Source organism: Crocodylus siamensis, chromosome 6 (assembly GCF_052110815.1).
Source record: "Crocodylus siamensis isolate JL-2025a chromosome 6, ASM5211081v1, whole genome shotgun sequence".
NCBI classification, from domain to species: domain Eukaryota; kingdom Metazoa; phylum Chordata; order Crocodylia; family Crocodylidae; genus Crocodylus; species Crocodylus siamensis.
Window position 1 is genome coordinate 88,093,724 of NC_143400.1, and position 22,319 is coordinate 88,116,042.

A 22,319-nucleotide genomic window follows, 5' to 3' on the forward strand; every position below is an offset into this window, starting at 1 on the left:
GGGACAGGAGATGCCCAACTGAAACTCTTCCCCCACTGCAGCAGGAGGAGGAGGAGCCACTGCAGCTGGAGGTGAAGGGAGCAAAGCAGCACCCCGCTGCCTGCAGCCATACCAGGAACAGCTCTGATGGAGGCTGCATGCTGGCAAGGGCCAGGCCCAGGGCCAGGCTGGGCCCAAGTGAAAGTGTGGTGCCAGCTGCCCCGGCAGGAGTGAGTGAAACTCCGTCCCACCTGGAGCGCTGTGCGGGCCGCTACAGGCCGGATCCAGTCAGTTGGTGGGCTGAATCTGTCACACTGGCTGGATTTTGCATGCCCCTGGGATATAAACTACCATAGGTAAAAATACAATTTGAAAAATTAAGGACCAAACAACACAGCAACAGTAATAAACCACAAATTCAGTAAATTCATATTATCTATAGCAGCAGTCAGGGCTACTACTTTGAAAACGAAGAAACAAACAAAAAACAGAGCAAAATCTCTAATGGTCAAGTCCCAAATTTTTCTTTCTTTTTTTTTTTTTTATTTTTTAAATATAAAAACCCTTAATGGTTGCTCTGAGAAATAAACAGTGTATGATGAGTAGCACGTTTTTGGCAAGGTAGGATTCCAAGCATGCCTTCCTCCATTAAACGTGAAAAGTCTTGTAGCCGTTTATCAAACAGAAAATGTGGCAGTAGTTGATTGCCAGTGATCTTAACCCTTTTTCTCAGGCCTGGATAGCCCACGGGCACTGTAGTCGCAGGCAAAACAGCACACATAATTTGGCTAGTTCCACAATTTATTTTCAGTCCCAATTTCATTTGTGTCCTATTTTACATTTACATCTTTTTTAAAAAAATGAGGCAAGAACCAATCTAGCCTTTTCGTACCTACTCTTATGATTCCATTGGTGATACCTATTTGGTATTCCTTCCTCTTGGTGCAATTTATCATGCAATTGCTTTTGGTAAAAACAGCATAAAATAGAAGACATCTCACATGCATCAAAAACTTCTGGGGGAGCTAGCTATGTGAAGATCAGGGGTTAGGAAGGAGTCTAGACACAGGATGAGATTTGCAAGTAGTGTTAATTCCAAGGGCATGAGAGTGTGTGGGGAGCACGCTGGCACAGATAACTTTGGAGGAGGCAGGTACTTGGGGCAGGAAACTGGCAGCAGTAGTTTTTGGAGGTGAAAGAAGCCTATGGCTGGGAGTCAGTAGTGGTAATTTCTGGCACAGCTGGGATTAAGATTCCTGAGGCAGTTACATGATGAGTACTGCAAGCAGGGATTTACAATTGGTGAGGGCAGATCCAAATGCAAGGCCCTGCTATCAGAAGTATAAAAGCAAAAAAGGGTGGGGGGGGGGGCTGACAGTTTGTGGGGCTGAATGCTCTCTACATCCCTTCCCCTTGCTTTCCCCCTACCTGCCCCGGCGTCCTCTCCGTCTTCTTAGACTCTATTTTTCCTGTTCGGGAACTAACAGGGGAAGCAGTAAGAAATCAGGAGAAGCAATCGAACTACCTGCACAGCAGATGTTACAGCTGCCACTAGGGGTTGGGAGACAGAACTATACAAGGTTGAGTTGCACAGATGATAAATTCAGCAGGGATGTAGGCAGGATTGGCAGGGTTTGGAGGTTATTTTATTTTCTTTTTTCAAAGACTGCTGCAATGTAATTATGTCTCTCCATGACTTATACTATTCTCATAACCCAATCACCTTCTTTTCATCCCCAATCCAAGACCAACTACAACGCATGCACCTAAACTCTGCGAAAGCCAGGAAATGGCTTTGTGGGCAGTGTATAGGAGACTTGGGCAAAAATAGTGGAATTTACCAGGTGGCTCTACAAGCTTTCAACATTATGTCACTTCCTCATGTGCTAACATATGCATGCAGTAATAGTATATGGAGACTGCGTATACATGTTTCAGTGACTGTTCTAAGGCTAATTTTATACAAAATCAAAAATTCCTCTTTCCCTCTAAAACCTATAAAGATGGCTTTTGACTATGAAAAGAACCTGGCTGCTTGCTTGCGTACTAAATAATTCTGACGAGGTTTTTTAAAGCCACCAAAACTTTTAGACATTTCTCACTTTTTCTTTTAAATGCACCGGGGGAACATTTGTTCACCGGAGCGCCCGAAGGGATGACAAGGTCGAACGGTCACAATCTCCTCCGTGACCGTTTCAGGCTGGACATAAGGAGTAACTTCTTTACTGTCCTAGCCCCCAAGGTTTAGAATAGACTGCCATCGGAGGTGGTTCAAGCACCTACTTTGAATGCCTTCAAGAGACATCTGGATGCTTATCTTGCTGGGATCCTATGACCCCAGCTGACTTCCTACCCCTGGGGCAGGGGGCTGGACTCAATGACCTTCTGAGGTCCCTTCTAGCCCTAGTGTCTATGAATCTATGAAGGATATTCATAAATCATCATGATGTCATTTGTGTGATGTTAGGGTTTGTTGGGGACTTGTGAGCAATGTGGCATTTTTGATACGTTCACATCTAGCATACCACCACATTTTTGCCTGCACATGTGCATACAGAAACAGGCGCTTTTTTAAAATTAAAAAAAAAAAAAAAAAATCAGCAGCTCTGCATTAACTGCATGCACAAAAAGGGAAGGGGGTGTATAAAAGGTTCTATTAGTAGTAATCAGCTTAAAAAAAATATTTAAAAAAAAAATCATGGAGGACAAGATGCTGAAAAGCAGGGTGCCGTTTCTTCTTCCTTCCAGTTCAGGATATTGCTGTCTGCTCTTGTTCTTGGCAAATTGCTTAGTTAATCCCAGTTGAAGAACATCATTATTCAGAACCTGATGATCATTCATCAGCATGATAAGAATTATTTACAAAGAAGAAATAAAAATACATTCTTTTGAATTAAACAGTTTCCCCAAACTAACCGTAAAATAACCAAATTACATGTTTACAGAAAAGGGTGCACGGTGCTAGGATGCAATTAGAAACATTAATACAGTTTCCCCTTTTGAAAATTTACTGTGAAGAGAAAATATTTGTGCTTAGTAAAGCTAAACAGCCGCAGTGATGGAAATATGCTGGAGTGCACACTAGCTATTTTATAGGCAGCTGTGGTAAAGATGCCTCCAAATCGCCCCACAAATGATTCTCGCTATCTTTTGGGGAACTTTGTAATTGCAGTAACTACCTCTGTTAGTTTAGTCGTAAAAGCTTCTTCTTATCCAAGGCTGCCAAATGACAGGGAGGGGGCTTTTCAAATATCGCCCATGTCCACTACTGCATAAGGTAAGCGTACCTCAAACATCTGAATCACAGTTCCCAAAAAGAAAACTGCAAACCCCACACTTCTAACAACAACACCTTTTTCATAGAAATATGGGTTGGGAAAATAAGTTAACACAAGAAAAAGCTGGCTGACTTCTCTAGATTTCATTGTGCACTAAATCAATGCTGTCCAGAATACTTCAACTATTTATTCATTCAACATCCTTGAGACAGGACTGCTAGGATTCCAGTGAGATCCTAACATCTTGGTTTCTTTACTTGCAGTTAGTTTATATACCAGATGTGTTTAGATTTTTCAGACTTCCCTAGCTGATTGACAATAATCATGGATTCATTATTCTACTTGTCTTTATACAAATGCAGAGGATGCCTTTCTCTATGCACACTGTGCACACGTATCTTTTATTGGGCGAGCTAAAAAACAGACACCGCTACCACTTCCTTGTCTAAATTTTTGAAAGGCTAATCCCATGCCAGGCCCACAGGGTCAACTGCTTCCATCTTCACACTTCCCTGTACACATGTACATGTACATCTTTCTCTTTAATCTACGGGCCTCTGCACTCCTTGGGGCCATCAAGCACCATCTCCAAGCCAAAGGATGTCAGCATTTTTGTTTTTTTCATGATGAACAAATGTGGCCTTTTTGAAAATCTTAAACAACCTATACTGTTCTGCAAAGAAAGTTTAAGTGCATCACTGTTCCCTCTAATTTAAGCGTTTGACTAGATCGGGGCCACAACAACCGGAGAACCTTATGGGATGGAGACCATGAAATGGAAACTAATGGGAGAGGAGCAGAGCGTGAAAAATTGGGAACATATCCTGTTCAGTCTCCCTCTCAACATCCACTGTGCGAGACACAGTAACTGGGCTAGGTGGCCTGACCCAGAAAACAGCAGTTCTTGTATTATTTTGAGTCTAAGATTCATTATTCGGTGGCTCTCTCTGCTTGCGATGCATAGTTAAAATAAACACCCTTGACTCTGAGCGTCCTCTCTCTATATATGTACGGTTCTGCACACTCAAGACTTACTATAAACTGTAATGAATTGTGGGGAAAAGACATCTGCTACACCCACCAGACATTTGTTAAATTACAGCATATATTAAAAATTCCACAGATACAAGTACAGTATCAGCTGCCTACTGCTGAAAGAACAAGCACATGATTGTGCTCTAACACAATACATGAGCATTGCTGGTGGTATAATGTTCAGAACAAATTTTCCCTTTTTTTTTTTTTAAGTGAATCCTATTTTCCTTATAGTTCTGGTCATGAAACAGAGAGCAGACTAAAGAAAAGAGAAGCATGTTAAAGGAAAATACAAGAGGTGAGACCATAAATGTATATATTAAAAAAAAAAAAAAAATCAAAACATTGCTGCAGAAACATCATTAAACATTAAACCTAGGGAAAAAAGGGACCTGGTAAAACCACAATGTGTGTGAGTATATACGCCCACTATATTGTACATTATAATTTTTTTTTAACCAGACAAGGCTTTAGCATTTACATGATACAACTGAAGTGAAGCAACTTTTGCATGTAACTTTTAAAAGAAAGCTGACCCATATGAAGATGACAATGACTCTGTACTTCTAGAAGACAATACAGTTGTTCCAAGTTGTTTTGTCAAAGGTCTATTTAATGTAACATTTCCATATTGTGGTTTAACGTGTTATATCATAACAGCTCTCAAGGAGCCGACTATGGATTTATGCATTAGAAAATAACAGCTCCAAAGGAGCTGTTAAAGACTTTCAAATAAAATAATACACAACATAAAAACTCAGCGGCCTGCTAAGATTGATGCCTAACCAATAAAATGAATGCATATAATGTCTGATGCTAATATATACCAAAATATTAGGTCTCCTCTATTTAAAAAAAACAACATATATATATAAATCATTGAGTGTCCTTACCAGAACTACTCTCTGAAACCCCACAAAATTGAGATGTGGCAGCAGTACAGCCCTTGGTATTACACCACCTGTAACACAAACCATATTATGATACTTTCTGTCAATACTAGCTTTAAAAAAAATATGGAAAAGGTATAAGATGCAGCTATTTTTTTCCTACTAGGCTTGTTATTGAAACTATTAAAGCAACAATCACAGTTTCCAACTGACAGCACAACAAAATGTCTCACAAATGGCTATAACTTGTTTAAGGGGGTAGGTTGGTTGTTTTTATTAAACAGACATCCCAAGTAAAGTTGAACTCTATTTTTGCCTCACTCCTTTTGTTCTGTTTTGGTTTGGTCTGGGTTTTTTGTTGGGTTTTTGTTTTTTTTTGGGGGGGGGGGGAGGAAGGGGGATGGAGGTACTGGCACCAAGTTCAAGATGGACTTCTAGCATGAATGGAAGGTTTTTTTGCCACACGTGGCTTGCTATTCAGGGTGAACAGACAGAATTTCAGGATAATATGAATGATTACACATGATTACCAACTGATACAACAATTTTACAGTACTACTAACACAATGAATTCAACCTGACCAAATACTATGCTAAGCCAGGTATTCTTTTAAAGGTTTTATTTCTGTGTATGTTTCTGATTCTGTCTTCACTTCTCTTCCTTTCCAATTTAACAACATTTTTTATCCAGGAGTTTCCATAGGATTCTTCTCCCCGCTATAAAAAGCTTTCAAGGTTAAAAGCTGGCTCCCCACCAAGCAAGATTTTGTTTAGCTTTGTGTTTGCAAACCAGGATGTTTTATCTTGCCTAGGCTAGATGGACTTCATTGTGTATGGCTAATTTCTCTAGTCTATCCAAAAGATTCTACCAGACAAAGATTTCTTAAATTCATCTGATGTACACAACCTATGTATTCCTGGAAGTCCTTCAACCACGCATGCAATTGTATAAAAGACTTCATAAGAGTCCTCCATGGGACTTCAAAACCCCACAAAGCCTCCATAATTTCATTAGAAACAAATGCAATGATCCAAATCATGTGTATGTGTGTAACAGAAGGCTTACTGGGTATGTCTGCACATTGTATATGGGTCCCTGCCACAAACAAACTCATCAGAGAGTGGATTAATATAGATTTGAATGGAAGGATGGGACAACAGCTGAAGAAAAATGGAGGAGCAGGCTTGTGCTTGAGGGCAGAGTAGCCAAAAGATCAGAAAGAAGTGGAACAAAATTGTAAAAAAGAAAAGCAGAAACCCCCCCAAACCTGCAAGATAAACAGAATCTGCGTGACAGCTTTGATTTTTTATGATTCTTCTGGTCAACGTCCAAGGGAGTTAGATAGGTACAACCAAGAAATGAGTGGCTAAAGAGGATGTAAACTAATTATTTTCTACACACTAAACTCCATACCCATGCAATTAAAAAAAAAAAAGAAACCCAACAGAGAAAGGTTATAGATAACACTGGTGTTTTCTCTGCCTCTCTGTAAGAAGGACTCAAACCTAGAAAAGCATATGTAAATAAGTGGACGTTCAATAATCCCAAATTTCCCTTTTCTAAAAACAAACACACTGACCCCTACAAATCCTGTTTATAACACACCTGGTCCAATACAAGTATCTGAATGAGAATTTAACATATTGCTTTTAATCTCGAGTGACAAAATATACCATATTTATACTAACGGTCCGTGACCAATATCCCAGGTTAGATTCTCCAAGAGACCCAAGGACTGTAATCCAAGGAACAGGTAACAGGTTTGTCCTATTTAACTCATTCCTAAACCTCCTAATGGGAGCTATAAAAAGCGAGTAGCGATCACTCCCCTTTTGTGGAATTCCTCCTGGTTAAAGCTGCAATTATATTGATTGCATCTTTTAATCTGTGGAAGGAAACTAAGGAAAAAGATACGCATTCCACTGCAACAGCACTAAAAGCCCCAAATTTATTTATACGTATTTTTACATTACTTGTTTTTGCAAACGGAATTGTTCTTGCTCTCAGAGTGTGAAGATGTCTGCAATTTATATGTCATATTTAAATAGATAAGTAATGTAATTCACACAATTCACTTCAATGCAGACATGATCTCAGTAGCTAATATTACATGAACCACCGGGGTTGGAAATGAATGCCTTACACATCTTGAAAGCCAAGCACTGAATTTTCAGAGATAAGCACTTTGTCCCTGATCTTGCAACTAGGCCTCTCCAAATGCAGGGTTGGGCCTTTACGTATAAACCTCAAGGACTCGGAGGCAATGGAACTGAAGAGCAAGAAAAAGTATAGCCGAAAACACAATGGCATGGTTTTAAGTTCAGAGAGACCACTTGCTCTTTTAAAATCCAAAAATGTAAGTGTGCTAAACATCACTGGTATGCCTACATTTCCAATGTTCTAATGACGTAACACGTATTCATGATTAGTTTTAAGAGACACCGGACTTCTCAAAATGTCACCAGTTCTTCTCTGAAACAGTGCTCAGTAGCTCATGATTGAATTTAAACAATCCGAACCCCAAGCCAAGGTGATCCTCATTTTCTGCTACATGTCATCATTTATATTGCTTTATGGCTTCCTATGTACCATTCTGCATATATGAACTGTACAGTATCAGTGCTTAGCTGCGCCGGCTGAATGTGAAGATAATTAACATTATAAACTCATTAAATCCAAGCTATAAATTTTAACTACGGGGCAAAGCCCAGCACAGAAAGGTTACCAACAGGGCAGGTGATGCGCCTGCTAGCTACACAAAGAAAAGAAAACAGGCTGCAGTGTTTACACAAGCTACGCTCACTTCCAAAATTTTTCCCAAACCTGGGAGTATTTTACATTCATAATAAAACTATGTTTCAAATGACTAGCACATTGTTCACTCTGATGATGCCAAGATGGGCGAAAACAGGGAGGCCTGAAAGCAAAGCAGTGCACCAACACATCCTGAACAGAAGCCAGTTTGAAAGGAAATCCTTTTCTCTCCGATTCCCCATAGAGCATACATAAAACACAGTATATGCAGAACAGTGGAAACTCATCATTCAATTAGCCTCTCTCAGTACAACACTAGTTAAATATAAACGGATTTCCTGATTTGCCACCACATAACAAAGACCAAGTGAAAGATACTCCAATTCAACACGTTTGTAAAGAATAATGGAAGAACAAAGTTACCTTCTGGGTAGGTGCATGCGACTGGCCATGTCCTTCTGTCATTTAATATTCACATCTTGAAGGCTAAGTGTTACTCCTAATTTACATTTGTGTAATTAAATCAGAATCTAGAGGTGCACTGATATATTGGTCCATACCAGATCAGCACCGATAAAAAGCAAATTGACATTATCGGCAATTGGCTTTTTTTGGCTGGTGTAGCCGATAACGTCACTGATAAATGCTGCATGCAGCCGCAGAATGTACACAGCCAGGAGTGCAGCCCGGCAGCTTGAAGAGCAGCATCCAGCCACTAAGTCTATGGGGAGAAAGGGGCACGGGGAGGGAAGGGGGGCAAATCAAGGCCCCCACGGTGAGGGAGGAAGGGAGTGGGACTGGGGCAAGTGCTGTAGAGCCAAGGTGCAGTGGGCTGGAGCTGCAGGCAGCTCATCCAGAGGCGCCAGAGATGGGGAAGGAGGATACTTCCCCACCACTGCACGCACAGCCGGGGCAGGCATGAGGGGCATGTGCCTCCAGATTTGTGGGCAGGCTGCCTGCTGCAGGGTCAGGGCCAGGGGCTGTGCCAGCCTCTTCCTGGAGGAGGGGCTAGACCAGGGATGCACTTGGAATGGGGCAGGCAGCAATGGTGCTAAGAGGAGTGGCTACGGGGTGGGCTATAGCCACCCAAAAACCTCACCATAGCCCCCTCACCCAGCTCTGCCGCCTGCCCCAAGTGCAGCCCCAGCCAGAAGGGAGCCAGTGTAGCCCCTGGCCCTGAGCCTGCAGCAAGCAGCCCACCCTCACCCCATGCACAAATCCAGGTGGGGCACATGCACCCCATGCCTCCCCTGGGGGTGCACACAGCAGCAGGGAGCTGCCTTCCCTCCCTCTCCCCCACACAAGCTGCCTGCAGCTCTGTTCCCCGCCCCAGTTCCACTCCCTCCCTCATTGTGGGGGCCTCAAATCAGCCTCCCACCTTGCCAGCCGGATGCTACTCTCCAAGCTGCTGGACTGCATGTTGGCAATTGTGTCGATATCAGCCGATTCGACTGGTTATTAGTCAGCCATTGGTATACACCAAAAAACTTATCAGTGCATCCCATCAGAATCTATTCTTAAGTCCTTTCAACCATTCAAATACTTGTTAAAAATGACTAACTGTAGTCTGCTTTAGGACTTATGTACATAAGATCCATAAATAGTGACCTACCAAAATAGCAATTTTGTAGATTTTATGCAAAGCATGAAACCCAGCATTGTCCTGGGGGGTGGGAATTAATTTTTAATTTCCTGGGGAAAAAGGTGCTGCCAACACAAGGGGAAGCCCAGGATGGCTGCCACTCCTGGCCCTCGCCACTGATTGGCTGAGGGGGCTACCTGTGGCCCCACCCCTCTCTTCCAATTGGCAGTAAGGGACAGGGCTGCATGACAGAAAGCCCTCACAACCAATCAGCAGTGAGGAGCAGGGCCACCAGGGCCCCTCAGCTAGAGGTGTGTATGGGGGTAAGGGGGGCACTTTAATCAGCCCGCAAAAAGGCAGCCAGGTCCAGAATCTCCCCGTAAAATCAGCTGGTCTCCTCCTCAAGTTGGGTAGTCTCCTATCCGTACACCTATTGTTTTAAAACACAGAATTCAAGTAGCTACGCCTACATCGTTCCAGTTGTCTGTTTCTATAATCTAGAGGTTAAATTCTTTGATCAGCTACAGTCTCTACTTCGGCATGTTATACAGAGCCATGCACATAACTGTTGCATTTTTTTTCCTTTAAAGTCACCACCTTCCAAGAAGGGGGAAAAGCTTTGCATATTAAGTCTGATCTTCAGGACAGGAAAACAACTTGGTCTATTTACCCGATCCTTGTAAGAAAAAAACACTTTGTTGTTTTTCATTCTGGTGTCCAAATTACTTGTATTATAGTACATTTTCATATGTTTTCAAAAGTAGGTAAAACCAATGCAGTTGTAAACATGCATACTTATCTGTCGCCCCTGCACAAGGCAAGGTAGATATGCACCTTTATACACTAACAAAATGTGATATAGAGAGAATACAAGCTTGCATGAACCCAAGTTCACTTCAACAGATGCTGTGAAAGGTCAAGCAGAAAACAGAGTATAGGGATTAGAGAGAAATCAGGCCACAAAAGACAAGGAAGGAAAGAGGGTGCAAGAGAGGGAGGGAACAAGGCAGTGTTAAGAGAAGAAAGCAAATGAGCAATAAATCTAGGAACAACAAGCTACTTGAATAATACAACACAAAAACGCATACTTGAATAAGGGTGAAGATGGTGCCAAACTTCATGGACACACTTGTTCCCGGGGGACTTCCTCTTTCACCACACAAGTTCAGGCCCCAGACCTTTGCAAAGGCAGTAGGAGCAAGGCTATTCATTCTTTGCTGCAAGTTGTTCTTTATATACCATATTTATTTCAGTCCAAGACAAGGTTCCCCCCCCCCCACTGCTTCAATGTAGGGAAAGGGCTCCTTATCTCAGATCCGGGTCATTGTGGGCAATCCCTCACAGTTGAGGATGATCAGGATCTGAGTACACGATGGGAAGCAGGTAACTGTCGCAGATCCAGCTCTAGCTCCCACCAGGCCTTGGGGTCAGAGCCACAACTGCCATGTGTCCCTAGTCACCTCTGCCCTCCCACAGCTGCCATTGCTGCTTACCCCCCAGTTGGGGCTCTAGTCCCTACTTCAGCAGCATTGATGGTGGTAAAAGTCAATCTAGGACTGTCCCTGCCTCTGCTGCAACCACTGCAGCCTGGCCAGCTATGGGGCTGGAGCCCCCAGTGGAAGATAAGCAGTGGTGGTGAGGGCAGGCTGTGGGGGGGCGGAGGAGGGGAGCAAAAGCATAGAGGGGGAAGCAGCAGTGGAGGGGGGATAGGCACAAGCACTGGAGGGGGGGCAAGGTAGGCAGCAGGGGGTGGAGCAAGTGCCAAAGGGGGATGCAGACAGCAAGGGGGCCTGAGCCCCCTGCCAAGGAGGGCAGGTGGCAGGGGGCTCAGGCCACTTGCTCCCCCATACCTATCCCCCTGCCACTGCTTTCCCTGGTGAAGCAATGTGTGAGGGGGGAGGGGAGGGGCAGCACTAATTTTAAGATGACTCTCCAATAATTAGATTCTGTACATGGTAAACGTGTAAACATTTTATATTTTTCCATGTAGAAAATACAATAATGGGGTGGGGGGGGTCATCTTAAATTCAAAGTTATCTTGGATTTGAATAAATACAGTAAGTTCCTATAAATAAAGTTTCTTTCCACATCAGAAGCCTCCTCAAAACATTAGCAGGAACTCACCTGCTGCTTCAGGCACAAACTACAGTGCTCAGTTAACAGCTATGGCTGTGAGAGGGTTAACACAGGAGCCTGGCACCTGGGCAGCTGCAAGGCATGCATGGCGTCTCCAGGCTTGCTCAAAACCTTCCCCTTCCCTGGTTAAAAAATGCAACCCAATTTTTTTTTTGTTTTTTTGTTTGTTTGGTTGGTTGGTGTTTTTTTTTGTTTTTTTTTTGGGGGGGGGGTGCTAATATGGAAGCGGGGAAGTGGTGGAGTTGACTGTAAGAAAATGCAGGGTATTTATCCTGGAAACCTGAGTTCTGCCTGATTGTAAAGCCACATATTTTACAGTGCTCATTAACACCAAAAGTCTGAATCCTCCAAAGACCTACATACACATTTAAATTTAGACCAACTAGTTGTTCTACTGACTTCCGTGTCTGAAGTTAACTATATGAATACATGAGTGTATACGAACTTACAGCATCAAGGCCAAAAGTCAATGTTTAGATGACACATGCAGCGTGACAGAGTTAACACCCCTGGAACTTCAGAATTTCATTCAATGTATTTAATCTGACAATTATACCTTGCATTTTATACATTTTAAAGAGATGCTTTTTTGTTTTTGTTTTTTTGGGGGTTTTTTTAAAGGAAAAAACTAGCATGCAGAGAACGCCTGGTCAGGGAAGAGTTAAACATGGGGAAAACATTCACATCCTTTGATTTCAAACTTCAGGCTCAACCCAGAAAATTTAGGGGGAAAAAGATAAAATCTTCACAACTTAAAAAGCAAAAGGTGTGACAAACTGGTCAGCAGCTTTAACTGCAACGGATGTTAGGAAAGCGCCCACTGTAAGGATTTGTGGACTATGAGTCATAAAATATTTTGACTCTAGCGTTTAATGTACCCAGACATCTTAAAAAGTAAACAAAGAAGGAAACATGTATTACTTACAAGCTTCAAAATTAATTATGAAGCAGCCTTGTCATTACAGAACTATTAGCGCACTCGGTGTGGTAAACAGCAAAGGGAAATATACTGCTTTTAGTTTTGCACAGAACACACACAGCCGGTCTTTTTAAAAATTTAGCTTCTGATGCTTTCCTCCTCCTTGTTGTGGCAAGTAATATACATTTGTAGCGGGATTCCATATTAAATTATGCCATGCAGGATTAACCTGCCGGTAGGGCGCGGTGCTTGATCAGCATGAAGTCTTTCACCCTTATTAGAGAAGCAGCACCTCACTGCAGTGATGAACAGCCATGGAGTTCCCCATTCTGTGCGTTCGTCTAACATCATCTCCCTTCAGCTAGCAGGAGCAATCTTTTGATACATTTTGTTGCAGAAAAGATGTTGCTTGCACAATATAATTAAGAAGTACTGTTAAAATCTGAACTGGACCATTTTCGTCTTTGAATTAGTGCTGTTTGTACTGCTGTCAAGATGTGCCAGCAACCCCACAAATTCTTCTCTTCTTCCAGGGACAATAACTCATGCACACATTTACTACTAACAGAAGTCTGACTATAAAAAGTTTAGCATCCAAGTACTTGAAATGTATGTGCTTCCTTAAAATTGGAAAACCAGCCTTAATTAAAAGTGAGACATTTGCCATGTTAGCATCTGGTTAAAAAACAACAGCTAGTAATACAGGTATTTCTGTTTCCATAAGCACTGGCGTTCAAGCAAAAAAATTCTGCTCCCAAAACAATTAGCGATGCCTAGCTAAATAATTAGTCTCTGTAATGGGAAACATTTAATTTTTATTTTAAAGAAGAAAACGACTTGTTTTCTTCAAAACACAGTAACATTGGATGTTACTTTTTCTTCCGCGACGATCATAACCACGACAAACAACAACCCCAGACGGATGCAGGACAAGACTAAGAAAAAGGAAACCAGTATAAATTCAAATTCAACAAAAATACAGGCTTCTCTCCTGCACTGATATACCTGTGGGCACAGAGGTGTGCAGCGACCTCAGTGCAAGAGCAGGGCATTATTTTTCTGTTCTGCAGGACCAGCATAATTTCTGGTCCACCTCTTCCTCTATTTGCATGAAAACTTTATTAAGGGGATATTTGGTCTGCTTGCTACAACTTACTTCAGGATGCCATAATCCTCTGTTTCTAAAAGCAGTCAGCCAACTGTAAGGTCACTAGCACAGAAACAGAAATTCAAATAGGGACTCCATTTATTTATAACAATAAATAAAAAAGCCCACTCATACGTCCAGTTTTTCCCTGTAACGATCCAACCACACCTCCCAAGAAAATAAACTAGAAGAGGGAGTTTACAGAAAGCTAAACATGTAAGCAGAGAAAAAATCTCTTAATAGCTTCTCAGAATTTTCCCATGAGATACAGTGGGTCTTTAAAAATGTATTTTCAGTTAGCCTACATCTTACTGCTTGCCTACCTGTGGGTTTTCATTTGATTATATAATTCAGAGACCAACAAATAGCATAACCAAACACAACACTGGGAGATCACTGTATAACAAAACAGTTTTCAACATAGGATCAACAGTGACTGTCACAATATTACAAAAAGTGTACTTCCTTGATAATAGACCACACAGGACTTTGCAGGTATACGTTTCTGATCGCAACAACAGACCCCTGAAACATTTAAGCAGGGTTTGAATTACACTTTGACCCTTGAAGTGGTCTGCAAAAAAAATTGGTCTGCCCATCATGATGCCCTAATAAAATCAGAGACCCCACCCCAGGTTATGATTTTCAAATCTAATGGGGAAGCTCAGCCCTTCATACCCTCCCCACCCCCCAGCTCCTCCATAATTCAAACTCTGCATTTAAGGCTCCAATTCGACAAAGATTTTGGTATGTGCTTACTTTTAAGCATGCGAGTTCTCCCATTGATTCTACTAAATCTATTCACATTCTTCAAGTTAAAAGCATGCATAAATGTTGGCAGGATTAGCGGATAGCATAGCTGCAACAATGGTCAATTTTTTACATCTAAATATAATGAAGTCAATTATAGCGCTTGGGAAAAAATGTCCCAACTTACAGCTAACTGAATGATTTTCTTATATGCCTGGTGCCAGATTAAAAAAAAAAAAAAAAAAAAGATATGAGGATTAAGAAGCTACACAAATCATAGTTTCAGAAATACTGTATTTACTTGAAAACCAAGACATGGATTTTTCCCCCTCCCCAACTTGAGGAAACAAGACCTTCATCTTGGATTTGAGTATGGTGGGGGTAGGCAGGCAGGTGGCTACTGTGCTTCTGACTATGCCCCCTGCCCTGCCTCCTCTTGCCCCCTACCACTTAGTCAGGTAAGGCTCAGGCTCCATTTCCCCCCAGGGCACGGCACACATGAAAGCTCTTGGCCCTGCCCAGACACAAAGAAGCAACAACAGCAGCTCTGGCCCCAGACATTGCTACACAGCCTGGCAGGGGCCATGTGCTCCATACTTGGAAGGAAATGGAGCCACAGCAGCTCCTGACAGTAAACAGCAGGGGGAGAGGGGGCAAAGGCTGTTGGGAGGCAAGCAGCAGGCAGCAGTGGGAAGAAAGGTGGTGGAAAACAGGCTGCATGCAGCAGGGGGGCAGGTAGTGGCTGGGGCAGAAGGCAAGAGGGCCAGCCCACTACTACTGCTTTCCCTGCTGCAGCAGTGGGAGGGACAAACTTAGGACGGCCTTTTGATAATTAGATATTTTACACAGAAAATTGTAACAAATTTATATATTTTTCATAGAAAGAATTTAATTATTGGGGGATTGTCTTGAATTCAAAGCCATGTATGATTTGGGTAAATAGAGTATTATTATACGATAAGGCTACTGAATATCACTCGTTGGCAAAACAGCTTCCTCTAGTATTTGAAACTATCACATGTGAGATCCTTGCCTATAAAAACATTAATGCCATGTTTTGACTATCCTACAGCAATGCCCCTAGTTAACATCTCCTCTTCCCCTATACCAGCACTTCCACATTATATCCTTTACGCTGCCCTATATATGACTAGGGTATTCCTTTAAATACTTTGAGAGCTCTCTAATGATGCTCACTCCAGTCTGTGTTTGAGAAACTCTTACGATCTATGGAAACCAGAAGTGTGTACATATAGGTAAGTTTAAGAGGTTGTATATCTGAATCCTACTATGCTATGTAGTTCTTGAATATTAAGTTTATAGGATAAAAAGAAAATAAGGCATTAAGAAAGTCATCCAAGCAGTGAAAAAATATCTTTATTACCTACTGCCCAATCTGCACTGGACAAGAAGACTGGATTTTCCAAAGTATTGACACTGGCCTAACTGTTCCTCACTGTAAAAAAAGTGTTGAATGACTTCAGTGGGCATTTCTGAAAATCTCACGCATGTGATGAACAAGGAAAAGCATTTCTTCAGTAAAGTATTAACATTTAAATTCTGACTCATCTCTAGGCCCTTGACATAATACGTTTGCTGGGAGCGGTTCTAGGGGTTGACATGCGTCTCTTTTTTGCATAAAATTTTCATGTGTATTCTCATTGTGTACATAAAGTTTGGACTCTATTTTATGCATGTGAAGTTTAAGGTTAATTGGTCAGGCTCTTTTGGAGACGGGGTACCTTTTTTTCCCCACTTCTGAAAATTGTTCCAGCTCTTTTGCCTAATCATTATTCAAAACTACCTAGGCTAAAGCTTTCATATACAGATCTTCAGTAAGAACCTGCATTTAGGACTGCCAGGGCTGTTTTGGTTTATTTTATTTTATTTATTTATTTATTTTTAACTAAACTAGAGTGTAAAAGTGTTTAGTTTAAAGGCTCTCTCTACATGCATTGCAACTTTCATGATTGGTCTTGCAAACGCTTCACATACTCATTTAAAAATCTACCGAGCCTGCTTGCTCCAACAGCAGCCTTCGAAATGTGAACTGAACAAAAGGACTATAACATTTGTCCGAGTTATTTTCCAAGAAAAGTCACCAATTTTTCCAGGGTGAAATTTAGGAACAATCAGGTTCTTCCCTTATTTTCTACATATATACTCTTGCCCACTCCAGTCTCTAAAGTCCCCACTTCAAATTATTTTTCACACCAGCAGCTACCATCTATCACCATCTCACAGGAAAAGGTCATGTATTTCCTGTGCTCTTGCTCCTGTGCAGATCCAGGATTTTGTAAAGGGTGAGAGATGGCATAGGAGCAGACTGGCACTGCAGGGTTGACTGCACCCCCACTCCCAGCTCCCTACCACCACTTGGAACAGGCAGACAACACCATGGGAACAGCAGCCAGGGACTTTTTAAAGTCCTCAAACCAAGTAAGAATCCCCACCAGCCCTCAGTACCCCCTCCTCTCCCTTCCATGATCATTCATGAGCACCTCCCCTTCCCCTTTCATTCCCCTGCTTGCTGCTGTTCTCACCATCTGCCTTGGGGGCAGGAGGAGCTCCAGAGCCACTCTTACCTTGCCTGCTCCAGCTGGGCTGCTCAGGGAGCTGGGCTCAGCCAGGGACAAACAGCAGGAACAACAGGCCTGCTCCCAGGATGGCATGAAACACCTTGGGGTGGGGGAACCAACTTGCTGCCACCATCCCAGGCTGAGCCCAATTCCCTGCCCAGCCTAGCAAGAGTGGGGCAGAGTGGTTATGGAGTTCACCCACCTCCAGAGCAGCCACAGGTTGCAGGAACAGCAGCAGTGGCAGAAGGGGGAGGGGATAAATGGGAGGGGAATGGAGGGGGCATGCCACTGAACACAGAAGGGAAAGGGGCAGAGACTTAAAATAAATAAGTAAGTAAATAAGTAAATAAATAAATAAATAAATAGTGTCCCCAGCTGTTGCTCCTGCAGCATGGTCTGAAGGAGGGTACAACTGCAATTCCTCTGGATCCACAGCTGCCCTTGCCTTAGATACAGATCGTTAGGTTTAGCAGGTAGTTCAGCAGCACCTAGCATTCCTTCCCATGTACTTAAGCTACCCACTTCTCTCAGGGGTGATGGAGTCAAGACAATGAGGCCCCTGACACATGACATTTAAAGACACTGAACCCTGAACAGCAAACAACCACACAAGCGACTCTCCTTGCCAGAGGAAAAGCAAGGGCAACACTGGACCCCTGCTGAACCAGATGGGACAACTGACATCCAGGAAAAAGCCAATCTATTACATGGGTACTTTGCATTGGCCTTTCATCAGTCCCATGGGACGCCCATGCCCGCTACGGGACAGGGAGGTCCGGGTGACAGATCCCCTGCCCTCCATCAATGTTGACCTCGTGAAGGAACCCTTTCTGAGGCTAGATTCCTTCAAGTCAGCAGGCCCTGACAATCTACACCCCAGGGTGGTTGGACCCAGAGGGTGGTAATTGATGGAAGTCAATCGTCATGGTGCCAAGTGACCAGTGGGGTCACTCAAGGTTCTGTCCTTGCACCCATACTGTTCAACATCTTCATTAATGATGTGGACTTTGGAGTCAGGAGTGGACTGGCCAAGTTCGCCGATGACACCAAACTTTGGGGCAAACCATGCACACCTGAAGACAGGAGGGCGATCCAGGCTGACCTGGACAGGCTTAGCAAATGGGCGGACGAGAACCTCATGGTGTTTAACACCAAAAAATGCAAGGTTCTCCACCTTGGGAACAAAAACCTGCAGCATGTCTATAGGCTCAGCAGTGCTACGCTGGCTAGCACCATGGAAGAAAGAGACTTGGGGGTCATCATTGACCACAAGATGAACATGAGCCTACAATGTGATGCTGCGGCTAGTAAAGCGATCAAAACACTGGCTTGCATCCATAGATGCTTTTCAACCAAATCCCGGGACGTCATTCTCCCCTTGTACACAGCCTTGGTGAGGCCGCAGTTGGAGTACTGCATCCAGTTTTGGGCTCCACAATTCAAAAGGGATGTGGAGAAGCTTGAGAGTCCAGAGAAGAGCCACGCATGATCAGAGATCAGCAAAACAGACCTTACGACAATAGGCTGAGAGCCATGGGGTTCTTTAGCATGGAAAAGCGCAGGCTCAGGGGTGATCTGATGGCCACCTGTAAGTTTATCAAGGGTGACCACCCGGATCTCGGGGAACGTTTGTTCACTAGAGCACCCCAAGGGATGGCGAGGTCAAACGGTTATAAGGTCAAACGGTTATAAAATACTGCAAGACCATTTCAGGCTGGACATAAGGAAGAATTTCTTTACTGTCCGAGCCCCCCAAGGTCTGGAACAGCCTGCCATCGGAGGTGGTTCAAGCACCTACATTGAAAACCTTCAAGAGTAAATTGGATGGTTATCGTGCTGGGATCCTATAACCCCAGCTGACTTCCTCTTCTTCGGGTGGGGGGCTGGACTCAATGATCTTCCGAGGTCCCTTCCAGCCCTAATGTCTGTGAAAATCTGTGAAACTTAAGACACGATAATGCAGGAAATGAGCCATAAAGTTATTCCATACACTGGGAGCTATAAAACCATGTGTGCCACCCAGCTGGGCCACACACAGGGTTTATATAGCTCCCAGTATATGATGAGCTCGGTATCAGAGTGCCACAGCCCAATGCTGGTCTCCCTGTACACCAAGACCTGTCAAAATTGTGCATGATTCTCAGCTGGGCAGCACATATGGTTTTATAGCTCTCAGTGCGTAAGAGCCTGGTGCTGGGCTGCTGCAGCTCAATACCAGGCTCCCCATGCAGCAAGCTGATTGTTGGCTGGAGCCGGGGACCAGTTTGGTTCCCATCCCCAATACAAAAATGAAGATTGGTTCATTCTGCTGGTGCATGAAAACCACGGGTTCCCCGTACACCAGCGAGCAAGGTGCGATTGGGATCTAATCCCCGATCCCAATATTGTGTGGCCTGTTATGAACGTGTGGGATGGCAGGATGTGCAATTGTTGGAATCAAGGATTAGATCCCATAACATCTTAAAGTGAACATCTGTTGGGACCTAAAAGTACCCACTTTCAGGCATTCCTGGACAGCAATGAGGTAGACAGTATGTCAATGAAAGAGATGCCCAAGTTCGCATCCAGCTCTCTTTCCCTGCAGGAGTTTCAAGTCTCATCTGCACAACAGCAAAGAATGGATGCCCTCAGCACTGGCATCCTTGCCAGGAGTCAAAGCAGGAGACTGTTTAGGCTCTGTTAAAGATGGGAGGAGGGGGCAGGACGTTTGCACACAAACCTGCCCTGGGAAGTACAGGAGTTGGGATAGCTACTTAGCAGCCTCTTTGTGCATCTAAAACACAAGGCTGAAGATTCTGCCTATGACCTCACTTTCCATGCATTTTTGCTCAAGTCACTCAATGTGATGACACCACGTAACCCCAGATCTCCAGGTCAACATATGGCCTGCATTTTACACTAGCAGCTTATCAGCCACTGTTCACCAGCCACTGGCAAAATAAGAGGTTCACGTTCCATTATGGGGCGCAGATGACATGAATGGGTTTCTTGTGTCTTGACACTTCCAAACAACTAATATAACTGGAGTCTGACATAGATGGGAAGTATCAGACAGCTGAAGACTACTGTAATACAGAGAGCTGTTAGAAGAGACTTAATTTTTATTAGCCATTTAGCCAAGGTCTAGAACCCCTAACTGGAGGTGATTGAGGACATGGAGGCACAGGTTAAGGCTGCTGTTGGAATGCTTTGAGTTGGTGAATGTTAGGCTGATCACGTTTGTTTTAATGCAGTCTCCTATTAAAACAGCAGTCAGTCTCTTTCCCAAGCTGCAGGAAGGAATGATTGGCTTGGGTCTGAAGCCCAATCTGACCACCACTGCTGCTGCAGCTTTTCCCTGCTGCCACTTCTCAGTAACCCTCAGCTCCCATGCGGTTGTAGCTTCTCGCTGCCTGGCACAGCTCCTTACTACCTGACGCAGCACAGGTGAAGTCCCCTGATTCCCAAACGCCATGAAGGCCTCCAGTTCTGCAGGATGGATTCAGCTGTACATTGCTGGCCGCTGTATTAAAACCGCGCCAGGAGGGAAACTTGCATTATTGGACCTCCATCCCCTACAGAATTAGGCGTAGCCATGAAGATTTATTAAACATACCAGGTTGCCACACTAATAATTTATCTCTGGGGACCCAAGTTAAATTCCTGACGTGGGTCTCAAGTGAAAATAAAGTGGGTCTCCATTTGTTAATAAATTATACAAAAAAACCCAGTACATGGTTTGCTAAATTGGCACAAAAGATCCGCAATGACTGTAATAGCAATGGAGTTTCAAGTGAGAACACAAATGACTTGACAGAGTTGTAAAGGATACTAAGCCAAAATGAAGCCAGCTATATCAGTGACTTGCCTTCAAAACATAGTACAATCAATTCACAAATTTAACAAGACAATTAAAAGTAGGCTTGTGGACACTCATTGTCTTCCCATCTAATTATGAAAAGGACTTCTGACAATGAAAAATAGCCTCATTCGTCTTCATTTTTAACTAAGCAGAAAAAATACAGTTGTATATTATTTAACAATTGAACTTATCACAAGAAACTAACAGTAAAAATCTAGACAAACAGAAAATTAATTAAATTAATTTATATAATTGGAGTCCTGTCATAATCTGACTGCATATGCTACTACTTTCAAAGCATGCCCACAGTTGGTTAAGAAGCCTTAAAAACAGTGAAGCAAAACATGGTTTCAATTTATCTGCAAAATGTATATGAATTTGTTGGAAAAGTGTATGGACATGACTATTTGGCTACCTGGAAACTTTTATCTCTCTATATGAAATCATCAGATACAGTTTTTTAGGACTGGAAGACAAGCACATATTGAGGTATTGCAGAACAAAATTAAAGGACTCCAAAGGAAAAATGATGATAAAATTCATGGAGATGGAAGCAACTCTGAAAAGTAAAAAGCAAGACACCACACCTATTTATTTCGGATAGAATCAGCCATCCAAAATAACCTCTGACAGGTTTCCTTAAAGTCCGTAAGTACAAGCCAGGTCCACAACAATTTATTTTCTATCACCGGTTTCACTCCCTTGAAATCTAGTTACCGATTTTTTCTCCGCCCTAAAATCTTTGGAAGGAATTGTGCAAATTTCCTGAACGTTTTCATTGCAAGTGGTTTGGTAGCCCTTAAAATGCAAGAACTTTGTATATGAGGCAGCGATTAATACTCGCATTTGATTCATGCTTTTGTTTCATTACCCATATTGGCAAACTGATAATTCTCGAACATACTTAAATGCTTGTGGCTGGCTATTTTAGTTCATCGACAGATATGTTTTTCCTTTTGGTAGAAGTAATTAGCAAATAAATATAGCAAATGTAATTTGGATTTCCTAGAAAACCAGTTCTCTTCCAAAGCACAGAGCATGTATTAAAACACCAGAAGAAAATTGAGAGAATTTGTAAATTAATTTTATTAGACAATATGAAATAATGCCAAGATCCTGAAAAGATTTACACACATTCTTAACTTTATGCTTAGGGAGTCATTCCACTTAAATCAACAGGACTATTCACACACGCAAAGGTTAAGCAAATGCTTAAATTCCTATAGAATCACAGCTTAAGACAATAAAGGAAATAGCAGTTATTGGCCCAGCTGATGTCAAATTGGAGTTTGGTTTGTGAGTGGGCACAGAACTGGGATCTTAGAAAGGTATGCTTCCTATTTCAGAGTAAAAACTTAGCTAGTCTTTCCCCTGGGCTGTGGCTGCAGCACAATCAAGACATCTCACTACAGCTGCAGTCATGATGAA

The 22,319-nt window shown here is 42.8% G+C and overlaps 1 protein-coding gene across 1 annotated transcript in view; it reads right to left on the bottom strand.

Moving 5' to 3' along the window:
• TBL1XR1 (TBL1X/Y related 1) overlaps window positions 1-22,319 on the bottom strand; it is a 179,271-nt gene that overhangs the window by 59,614 nt on the left and 97,338 nt on the right. Inside the window, exon 3 of the mRNA XM_090050604.1 lies at window positions 5,186-5,253. The gene's annotated coding sequence lies outside the window, so the exon portion shown is untranslated. The remainder of the gene's footprint in view (window positions 1-5,185; window positions 5,254-22,319) is intronic.